Consider the following 12,118-nt stretch of genomic DNA (forward strand, 5'->3'; position numbering starts at 1 on the left):
CAGTATTACAGAAAAACTTCCTATTTTTAATTCCCATGTGGGCTAATTAAGTTATATCAACCTGTTTCATAGTTCCAGAATGTGTGTAAATGTGTATATTTTGTTACCTGTTAATTCACTGATTCAAATATTTCTTGTGGCGTGTTATGTGAAAGTATTTGCTTTAGGCACTGCTGGAGATTATGAAATGGAATAAGAGTGTCTCTTCTCTTAAGGAGCACAGAAAGAATTATAATTGAAGACAAAACGTATCATACCAAAAACCCACAGCCACTGAGTTGATTCCAACTCATAGTGACCCTTAGGACAGAGAAGAACGGCCCCATAGGATTCCAAGGAGCAGCTAGTAGAGCCGAACTGCTGACCATTAGTAGCCGAGCTCTTAACCACTGTGCCACCAGAGCTTCAAACATACCATAAAAACCAAAAAACTAAACCCAGTGCCGTTGAGTCGATTCCGACTCATAGCGACCGTATAGGACAGAGCAGAACTGCCCCATAGAGTTTCCAAGGAGTGCCCGGCAGATTCGAACTGCCAACCTCTTGCTTAGCAGCTGTAGCACTTAACCACTATGCCACCAGGGTTTCCAAACATACCATACTACAAGAGGGCACAAATGGATCAGGGAAGCCTCGTGGAAGAGGTGGCGTTTATATTGAGATAAGGATTTTCATAGCTCGTGGTAGGCTCGTTGTGGGCATTATGTTACTGTCGTTAGCTGCTGTCAAGTTGGCTCTGACCCATGGCGACCCGTTATACAACAAAACAAATCATTGTCCAGTCCTGTGCCATTTTCACAATCTTTGGTCTGCTTGAGTCCACTGTTGTGGGCACTGTGTATTTGAGTGCCTTCCAACCTACAGGGCTCATCTTTCAGCACTATATCAGATAATATTCTGTTGTGATCCGTAAGGTTTTCATTGGATAATTTTCAGAAGTAGATCTCCAGGCCTTTGTTCCTAGTCTGTCTTAGTCTGGAAACTCCACTAAAACCTGTCCATCATGAGTAACCCTGCTGGAATTTGAAATACTGGTGGTATAGCTTCCTGCATCATAGGAACAAGCAAGCTATTATAGCAACATGCAAGTGTGACAAACTGACAGGCGGGTGGTGGGAGGGCATTATAGAGGGAGGTTAATAAAGTGAGCCAAGTCAATAAGCCCTGGAAAGAATTAAACATGTTCAAGGTTCTGAGAGTAGTTTGGTTTGATAGGTACAGAAAAGAACTAGGGAAATGTGAATGTAAAGATAGGCTAGTATTGGTAGAGGGTCTTCAAAGTCAGGGCAAATGTTTAGACTATATTTGGTAAGCAATGCATAGCCACAGAGCAGGTGAGAGGGGATGGAAAGATTCCTGAACTTGAAATCAGGAGCCGTGAGTTTGACCGTCAGCTCTGCTCTTCCCCAAGAAACCTGAAGGAATTCCTTTAATCTCTCTAGGCCTCCATTTTCCATCTATAAAATGAGGCTAATATATCTACATCACATGATATTTTATGATTAAGTTAAATGAGATGGAGTATATGAAAGGCCTAGTAAAATATGACACATAGTCTCCAGTTACTAGAGTTTGCTGACTGTGGATATTTGCTGAATCATCAAAATCCAGGTTTAAGAAGATTAGCCTGTTAACCCGTGAGTTCAAAAAGCAAAACTGAGTAGGTAGCGAATGAGGGGAGATGAGGAGTCTGTGGGAAACGGAGAAGAGTGACGGGGACCAAGAGAGATCTGGACTGATGAGATGCAGCAGGATGAGGGGGCTCACGCAAAGAATGGCGTCATTATCAGTATCTGGGAGGCTGGGGCTAGAAGCCACGTGAGAGGGAAGCCTCACGAGTCTGTGTTATGCTGACTTTGAGGTCCTAGGACTATATCTGGCTGGAAATATCCAGAAGACTTTGGAAGTTACTCAGGACAGGAGTTAGGAGCTGAGATATAGAGCAGGGAATTACCTGTATAGTGATGAGAACTGAAGCCATAAGGAGATCATTGTGATGCCAAGGCAGGGAGTGTAGAGGAAGGAGAGAACAAAGGACTGAGTCCTGAGCAGCGACTCTACTAGGTGGAAGAGAAAACAAAGGAGAGTTGGAAGAGCAGCAGAGAAGTGATTTGAAAAGTGAGAGAGAACAGGTGTCTACAAAAGAGTCACTGAACCTGAGAGAGAAGAGCATTTTATTTTTTATTTATTTTGAGAAGACCATTTTAAGAACACAGAGGCTAAAGGAACAAGAACACAAGAGTCATTAGGAGCTCATTAATGACTTTCGTGAGAGCAGGAATCACATTGCTGGGGGGAGAAAAGTGGTTCCTTTGAGAAACTTCTTAATTTATATTTTGAATAAGATGCATATGAATCAAATGGCAAAAGCCCTCAAAGCACATAAAGAGGAAAATAGGTCTCTCGCCTACTCTTCCAGTTTGTTGTGTATTCTCCCAGGAATATCCACGGATATTCTGTGAATATATATATTTTTAAATACCGTAGTAAAACATATTGCTCTGTACCTTTCTTTTTACTTAACCATATAATGCCTTGGAGATCCTTCCATATGATACACGGTGGAGATAATTTATAATTTATTTGGTCAATCTTCTACTGATGGACATTTGGGTTGTTACCATTAAGAAGGTGATAAAAAGAGCAGAATCTTCCTGGCAACCTTTTAGAACTTGTTCACTTATGTGGTGGGACTACTGTATTTACCAATAAACAGCTGCCTGCATCCCCCTCTCTCGAGAGTCCTTCCTTTCTTGATTTGGTCCCTGCCTTCACTGGACTTGCTCTGTAACCTTCCCTAGCCATTTAGCACATTCCATCATAAAGCTTCTGGAAATAAAAAAGTTACTCCTGCTCTAAAAATCTAAATCCTGAATGCTAGGCAGCTGACTGGTTTAACCTTCAGTTATTATCTGGCGAAGTGTATAGACGTCATCCTACCATTGTAGACTGCTGACATTGGAGGTACAGCAGCAGTTGGAAACCTGAGAGTAGCGAAGTGACATGTGCTCCCCTAAATCACGTGGTGGAAATAAAGAACAGTAACAGAAGTCAGGGTCCTCGCTCCCAGACCAGTGCACTTTCTGTTATCTCCCAACACTGCTGTGTGCCGTCAAGTCGATCCCAACTCACAGCAATCCTATACGACAGAGTAGAACTGCCCCAAAGTTTCCTAGGTTGTAATCTTTACAGAAGCAGATTGCCAGGTCTTCTCCTGCAGAGTAGCCGGTGGGTTTGAACCGCCAACTTTTTGGTTAGCAGCTGAGTGCTCAACCGCTATGCAACCAGGGCTCCTTACCTGCCTTCAGTGGTGTCAAAAATGATGGGATTTTTGCCTGTTATTGGAGGCTCAGGGAGGTCGGTTTGAATAGGGAAGAAATAAAGGAAAAATGCTTTAGGGATGTGGGAAAATACAGTGTCATGCCTGGGAACTAGAGGTCCAGGTTTTTATTTTTGGTTCAGGCACTAACTCAGGTGCAACTCTGGGAAGTTGACTGGCCTCCTGTGTTCCAGTTTCTCCAGCTGCACACTTGGCATCACACCACACAGGACTCACTGGAATTGTTGGGAAGGTTGATGAGCTAATCCTTGTAAAACTCTCTTAGCTATTTAGATGAAAGCCATGACTGTCTAGAAATGAGAGTGTCAGATATACGGCCCAGACTCTCCTATCCCACATTGGTTTATTAGAAGCTGCTGTTCTTCAGCCAACTAAACATCTTAATGTCATCAGTTAGCTAAGCATTCTTGTCTTTTTCTTGGTCATTCTTAACCTGGTTGATCCAAAGTTTACTTATTCTAATTCCTTGAGTTTCAAAATAATGTAAGGTCTTCACCACTTAAGTCCTCTGTGCCTTAGTTTCTCCACTGTCAAATGAGGATAATTATAGGGCTATGGTGAGGATTAAACACGTTAATATCTGAAGAATAAGGCCTGGCTCATAGAAAATGGTCTATAAGTGTTAGCTGCTATTAATGCAAATAGTTACCACTGGATGATAGTATATGTATATGTGCTTCATATTTAAAAAAAAAAAAAAATGAGATCTTACCGTATTGCTCAATGGGTTAATGTTTCTTTGCTTCTGCAGAGACATGCTGAATAGTTCTAGAGGTGCAGGAACAAGGTTTCTAGCCTAAGGAAACGGACAGGACAATGAAGGAGAGCTGAGTTGTTTAGGCCCTAGGTGCTCCATGTTTTCTTACTAAAAACTTAGTTCCTCATGTCTTGCTCAACATTACATCCTCAATTTATCAATCAATATTTGTTGATGAATAAATGAATGAATCTATTCAAAAACAGAGCAATGGAGAATGGGCATAAGGAAGGAAGTCTGGCTGGCATTTTGGATCTTCCAGGAGAAGTGCTTTTAAAGCAGAGAGGAGGGCTGTGTACGTGGGAGTAAGTGTAACTGTTGCCGAATGGACTGAGACCCCAGGCCTGGAGGTAAAAAATAGGGCGATAGCTATGAAGCTGGCCAAGCAGGCCCAAAAAATCACTGGTTGTTTTTGATTTTCGTATTTGTTTTGTTTCAAAGGGAGTCAGACATCTTAAGGAGGCAGGGCAGAGCATTTCTTTCTGACAGAGGTATTTTGCAGTTATTCAATTTTTAAAAGGATCATTTTGAAGGTGTCACAAAGAACACCCTATTAGAGTGGCTGTCTCCCTGAAAATGAACCCTTCTTTGTACTCAGGGTGTTTCTCTGTTAATAATAGCCTCCTACTATGACCTTAAGTTGTCCCACAGCCTCCCTAAAAGTAAAAGCTCCTCATTGTGTAGGCATGTTCCCCCCCCCCCATTCTAAACACACTCCTCCCCAACTGGGGCATAGTAATGCCATCTCTACTAAATGCATTACCAGTGACTCAAGGGACAGGTCAGAGCAACCGTCTTTCTTGCTTCCTTCTCCTCCTCGTTATGTTTATTTAGATTGAAATCATTTTCAATGAAATTCAACAAGCATTTACCCAGCTTTTTTTTTTTTTTTTTTTACTGAGAGCAAAGCGCTGTGCTGGGTCACATGCAACATAACCAAGCATGGTTTCTGCTCTACTCACTCGTTATATCTCTTTTATATCTCAAAAAAACATAGACTCAGGATACATCCTATATTAATCTGCCTCATTAACATAACAAAGACAACCCATTGCCAAGTAGGGTTATAACCATAGGCATAGAGGTCAGAAATTACAACACATATTTTGTTGTTGTTGTTCTTGTTAGGTGCTGTTGAGTCGGTTCCAACTCATAGCGACCCTATGCACAACAGAACAAAATACTGCCTGGTCCTGTGCCACCCTTAAAATCATTGTTGTGCTTGAGCCCATTGTTGCTGCCACTGTGTCAATCCACCTCATTGAGGGTCTTCTGCTTTTCCGCTGACCCTGTACTTTGCCAAGCATGATATCATTCTCCAGAGACTGATCCCTCCTGACAACATGTCCAAAGCATGTAAGATGCAGTCTCGCCATCCCTGCTTCTAAGGAGCATTCTGGTGGTACCTTTCCTAAGACAGATTTGTTCGTTCTTCTGGCAGTCCATGGTATATTCTTTGCCAACACCACAATTCAAAGGCGTCAATTCTTCTTCGGTCTTTCTTATTCACTGTCCAGCTTTCACATGCATATGATGCAATTGAAAATACCATGGCTTGGATCAGGTGCACCTTAGTCTTCAAGGTGACATCTTTGCTCTTCAACACTTTAAAGAGGTCCTTTGCAGCAGATTTACCCAATGCAATGCATCTTTCGATTTCCTGACTGCTGCTTCCATGGCTGTTGATTGTGGATCCAAGTAAAATGAAATCCTTGACAACTTCAATCTTTGCTCTTTTATCACGATGTTGCTCATTGGTCCAGTTGTGGGGATTTTTGTTTTCTTTATGTTGAGGTGCAATCCATACTGAAGGCTGTGGTCTTTGATCTTCATTAGCAAGTGCTTCAAGTCCTTTTCACTTTCAGCAAGCAAGTTTGTGTCATCTGTATAACGCGGGTTGTTAATGAGTCTTCCTCCAATCCTGATGCCCAGTTCTTCTTCATGTAGTCCAGCTTCTCGGATTATTTGTTCAGCATACAGATTAAATAGGTATGGTGAAAGAATACAACCCTGACACTGACTTTAAACCAATCAGTAGCCCCTTCTTCTGTCTGAACAACTGCCTCTTGATCTATGTAAAGGCTCCTTATGAGCACAATTAAGTGTTCTGGAATTCCCATTCTTCGCAGTGTTATCCATAGTTTGTTATGATCCACACAGTCGAATGCCTTTGCATAGCCAATAAAACACAGGTAAACATCCTTCTGGTATTCTCTGCTTTCAGCCAGGATCCATCTGACATCAGCAGTGATATCCCTGGTTCCATGTCCTCTTCTGAAACCAGCCTGAATTTCTGGCGGTTCCCTGTTGATATACTGCGGCAGCCATTTTTTAATGATCTTCAGCAAAATTTTGCTTGCATGTGATGTTAATGATATTGTTCGATCATTTCCACATTTGGTCGGATCACCTTTCTTGCGAATAGGCAAAAATATGGATCTTTTCCAGTCAGTTGGCCAGGAAGCTGTCTTCCATGTTTCTTGGTATAGACGAGTGAGCACATCCAACACTGCATCCGTTTGTTGAAACAGCCCAATTGATATTCTGTCAATTCCTGGAACCTTGTTTTTCGTCAATGCCTTCACAGCAGCTTGGACTTCTTCCTTCAGTACCATCGGTACATATTTTGGGGGGGACATAATTCAATCCCTAACATTCCACCCTTTGGCCTCCCAAACTTGATGTCCCTGCCATATGCAAAACACATTCACCCCAAATGTCTTAAATCAACTCCAAGTCCAAAGTCTCATTTTCTGAATCAAATATGGGTGAGACTTTAGGCATATTTCATCCTGGGGCAAAATTCCTCTTCATCTGTGAACCTGTGAAATCTAGAATACAAGTTATCTGTTTCCAAAATACCACGGTGGAACAGGCATGAAGTAGACATTTCCATTACAAAAGGGGGAAACTGGAGGGAAAGAAGGGATAACAGGCACTAAGCAAGTTCAAAACCCAGCAGGACAATTATATTAGTTCTTAAGTCTTGAAAATAATCCTCTGGTCTCTCAGACCATCTGGGCAATGGCCGTGCCCTCTAGACTCTGGGTATTGGCTATGCCCTTTAGATTCTGGGTGGAGGCCCCTTGGCCCTGGGCTTCAGCTCTGCCTTCCAGGCCATCTGGGATGGCAATTCTGCTCCCTTGGCTTTAGGCGGCCCTATTTCCAAGTCCATCTGAATGGCGACCCCACTCCTTAGGCCCCAGCAGGACCTATTCATCTGCCCGTTGGGTGTGGTATCTCTGCCACCTCAGCTCTGGGCGGTAGAACTATCCCCCTGGCACACCTTAATGGCAGCCCCACACTCCAGAGCCAAGCTGATGAAGATCCAACTCTTTGAAACCTAGGAGGCTGTGACCCCACCCTTTGAGATCCAGGAGACTGAGGTCCCACCCTTTGAAACCAAGAAGGCCCTCCTTCCCGTGCTCCTTCCAACAGTTCTGCTGATCTCCAAGCTGCTCCAGAAATGGTCCTTTTCTTTTCTTGAAGGGCAAGAGACGTAGCTCCTCTGGACTGTTTCCTGCCTGTAGAATTCCAAGATGCAGACAGTGTTCTTTCCTTTCATTCTTTCTCTGTCCACTTCAGTCTAAGCTGCTGGGTTTTCTGCTGTGGTAGTTGGTTAGATCCATCAGTCACAGGCTGAGTCTCTTTAACAAAAGATTGTGTAGCCATGTCCTTGGTGAACATTCAAGGACATGTGTTCTCATTTTGTGCAACAGAATTTCCCAATCTTTAAGTTCTGTTTTCATTTTGTACAGTTCATTTTTAAGTCTATCTCTTTCCTCTCACATTTTACTACAAGTGGCAAGGAGAAATCATGTGGCCCCTTTCAGATCTTGCTTAGAAATCTCATCAGCCAGATATCCAAGTTCATCACTTAGAAGTTCTACTTTCCACCCACATTTGAACATAATTCAGACAAGTTCTTTGCCACTGCATAAAAAGCATTGTCCTTCTTCCATTGTCCAGTTACACGTTCTTCATTTTCTTTTAAAGCCTCACCAGAAGCACATCTAATGTCCACCTTTCTAGCAACATTCTATTGCTGTCACCAATTTATATGGTCCAAGAGAATGGACACTTTCTCTGTAGCTCTCCTTACTTCATTCTGAGCTCTCACCAGAATTGCCTTTGACGTCCATAATTCTACAAACAGTCTCTTCAAGGCAATCTAGGCTTTTACTATTAGGCGCCTTAAAACTCTTCCAACCTCTACCCATTACCCAATTCCAAAAGCACTTCCACATTGTAAGTATTTGTTAGAGTAGCACCCTCACTTCTTGGTGACAAATTCTTAGTTATCTAGTGCTTCTATAATAGAAATATGACAAATTGGTCATTTTAACAAACAGAAATCTATTTTCTTACAGTTTAGGAGGCCAAAAGTCCAAATTCAGGGTGCTGGCTCTAAGGGAAGGCTTTCTCTGATGGCTCTGGAAGAAAGTACTTATCTCTTCTGAGCTTCTGCTCCTGGGCAATCTTCATGTGACCTGGCATTTCTTTCCCACCATCTCTGCTCTGCTTACTTGTTTAATCTTTTATATCTCAGAAGAGGTTGACTCCAGATACACCCTACACTAATCTTGCCTCACTAACATAACAATGACAACCTATTCCAAACGGGATCATAGCCATGAGTATAGAGGTTAGGGAAACCCTGGTGGTGTAGTGGTTAAGTGCTACAGCTGCTAACCAAAGGGTTGGAAGTTCGAATCTGCCAGGCACTCCTTGGAAACTCTATGGGGCAGTTCTACTCTAAAATACAGGGTCGCTATGAGTCAGAGTCGACTTGATGGCACTGGGTATAGAGGTTAGTATTTACAACACAAATTTTGGGGGCTATAATTCAATCTATAACATCTTATTTACATGCAAGTCGGCCTCCATAATCTGGCAAGGGAGCAAGCACAGGGAAAGGTGCCTGAGGAGTGGGGCTAGAAGACTTGTGCCTGCATTTGCAGCCAAGCTCAAATATGAACCAATCATGAAAACTTGGCTATACCATTTAATCTCTATGACCCTGAATCTTGCATCTAGAATTAGAAAATAATAATGCCTATTTCACAGAATGGGCGTAAGAATTAAAGCAGTAATCATATAAACATACTTTGTGTACCCATATGGTAATTTTTTATCCTCCAATTGGTCCAGGCCCCAGGGTAGTACAAAATGCTAACATGCTTGGCTGCTAACCAAAAGGTTGGAGGTTTGAGTCCACTCAGAGATACCCTGGAAGAAAGGCCTGGTGATCAACTTCTGAAAATGCAGCCATTTGGAGAACAGTTCTATTCTGACACACATGGGGTCGCCATGAGTTGGAACTGACTCGACGGCAACTGGTTTGGGTGTTTTTATATGGTCTAGCAAAGGGTCTTACCCATGAGAAATACTCTATAAATATTCATCAGACTATTGAAAAGTCACATCATTTTTAAATATATAAACGTACATTTTAAAAAATTTTTTTACAGTAAAACCTAAGAAATACGAAACATGTGTAAGGCAGAAACCTGTCAGAGGAGGAAAACTCAAATATTTTCCACTAAAACGATCAACAGAAAAGTGGTAAGACTGTACCCCGTCAGAGGTAGAAAAGTTACAAGACCCAGAAAAACAAGGCAGAACTGCTGAGTTCTGGCTTTCACAGGTTGCGCTATAATTTATTTTATTTTGTTGGTGTTGTTGAGAATATACATAGCAGGACATACACCAATTCAGCCATTTCTACACGGGCAATTCAGTGACAGTGATTACACTCTTTACGTTGTGTAACCATTTTCACCCCCCCTTTTCCTAATTGCTCCTCCCCCATTAACATAAACTCATTATCCCCTAAATTTCCTATCTAATCTTTCAAGTTGTTGCTGTCAATTTGATCCTATACAGAGAGTTCTTAAAACAGCACAATGCTCAAGGCAGACATTCTTTACTAATTTAGCTAAGCTACTGTTTGCTTTTAAGAGGACTTCAAGGGATATTTTTGTTTTAAGGTTTAAATATTACCTCAGGGCAAAATTTCAGAGTTTCACCTAGACTCCACGGCTCCAGAAAATCTGGATTCTGTAGGGATTTGAAACACTGTTCTTTATTTTCTCCCTTTAGATCAGGATTCTTCTATACAATCTTTGATCAAGATGTTCAGTGATGTTAGCTAAAAAATTGGTTCACAAAATAAAGATTATCAGCTGAGCATACTATGCTCCTCTGAAAGATGATCTATATGTGACCGAACAGTCAACAATTACTTTAAAACAAAGATGGTGATATAAAGCGGCAGGGAAATTAGATCAATGCAAACAGAACAACCAGAACGGAAATAAGGAGAATGTTCAGGTATTGTAAAGAATGTAACCTATGTCACTGAACAGTTTGTGTAGAAATTGTTTAATGTGAACCTAAACTGTTGTGTAAACCTTCATCTAAAACATTATTAAAAGCAGTTCTGTAATGGTAGCTGGGCACCATTCAGTTTTTCTGGTTTCATGACAAAGGAGGTAGTTGTTCCTAGAGGCAATTACCACACATTCCATTTCCTCCTCCTCTTCCTCATTCTTCCTCTGTTGCTTCAGGTGAATAGCGACTAACTGTTCTATGGTACAGTATTCTCTTTATTCTCCTTTTCTTTTCGTATTCCACATAGTTAACAAGGCTTATCTGTAAATCTTACTAGGTTCAAGGAGGAGTGTGTGTATGATTAAACATGATCAAAGGGGCTTGCTCGCTGGGGGACTGCCCTTTTAGATAGTAGTGTCCAAAGGCCCTCCCCTTATGCTTCGTAGGCTTGCTTCTATCTTGCGGGTAGGTAAGAATAGGGAGGCTCTAGTAGTTTTGATGGTGCAATGGTTAAAGTGGTAGGCCACTAACCGAAAGGTCGGCGGTTTGAACCCACCCTGTTGCTCCATGGGAGAAAAGACCCGACAATCTGCTCCTAAAAAGATTCAGCCTATGAAATCCTATGGAGCAGCTCTACTCTGTCCTACAGGGTTGCTTTTAGTGGGACTCGACAGCACATAACAACAAGTAGTTCAAACCACAAGATTTGGAGTGAAATGGTCTGGGTTTACATAAGCTCTGCCACTTACTAGCTGTGTGGTACTGGGAAATTTTTAAATTTTTCTGATTCTTAGTTTTCCCATCTATAAAATGAGGATCATACAGGATTTTACAATGATTAAAACTAGATAATGTATTAAATATGGAGCCCCGGTAGCACAGTAGTTAAGAGCTCGGCTGCTAACCAAAAGGTCAGCAGTTCGAATCCACCAGTTGCTTCTTGGAAACCCTCTGGGGCAGTTCTACTCTGTCCTATAGGGTCGCTGAGTTGGACCCCACGGCAACGGGTTTGATTTTGGTTTGAATGTATTAAAATTAGACGGCGTATGGCTTAAATGAGTCAAATAAGCACAGTGTCAACTACAATACTTTCATCTTCAGTCCCCAAACATTAATTGAGCAACTACTATGGGATGACCACTATAGGTGCTGGAGATAGACTCTGTCATTAGTGAGAAAGACAGACAAATAACTGATGATTGCCATACAGCTTGACAAGTGCTACGACAGAAATAAGAACAGGGTACTCTGGGAGTAGTAGGAGAGGCACCTATTTGACAAGTGTCCCACAGAAGCTGTCAGGGGAGCCTCCTGGAGTAAGGGACTACTGTGAAGAGGCTTGAAGCTCAGTAGAAGCCAGGTCGGCAGAGATCTGAGAAAGCTTGTCTCCTTTGCAAAATGAAGGACGGTTCTGACAAAAACGAAGTTACAAAGGTTTGTAGAGGCCAGATTATGGAGGGTGTCATCTGCTTTGTGAGAGAATTTATGCTTTACTCTGAGGGAACGGGGAGGCATAGATGGACGTGCCTCCTCCCCGAGAAAGTTCAAGTGGAGAGCATCCAGTTAAGTACGAAGCTTGGCACAACTGAATTAATACCAGTTTGGAGCCACACACTCAATGCCACAGCCCCATGTGTGATTTAAATCACTTCCCTTCTCTGTAATCTCGCGGTCACCAAGAGCTAACA

Source organism: Elephas maximus, chromosome 18 (assembly GCF_024166365.1).
Source record: "Elephas maximus indicus isolate mEleMax1 chromosome 18, mEleMax1 primary haplotype, whole genome shotgun sequence".
Classification (NCBI taxonomy): Eukaryota; Metazoa; Chordata; class Mammalia; order Proboscidea; family Elephantidae; genus Elephas; species Elephas maximus.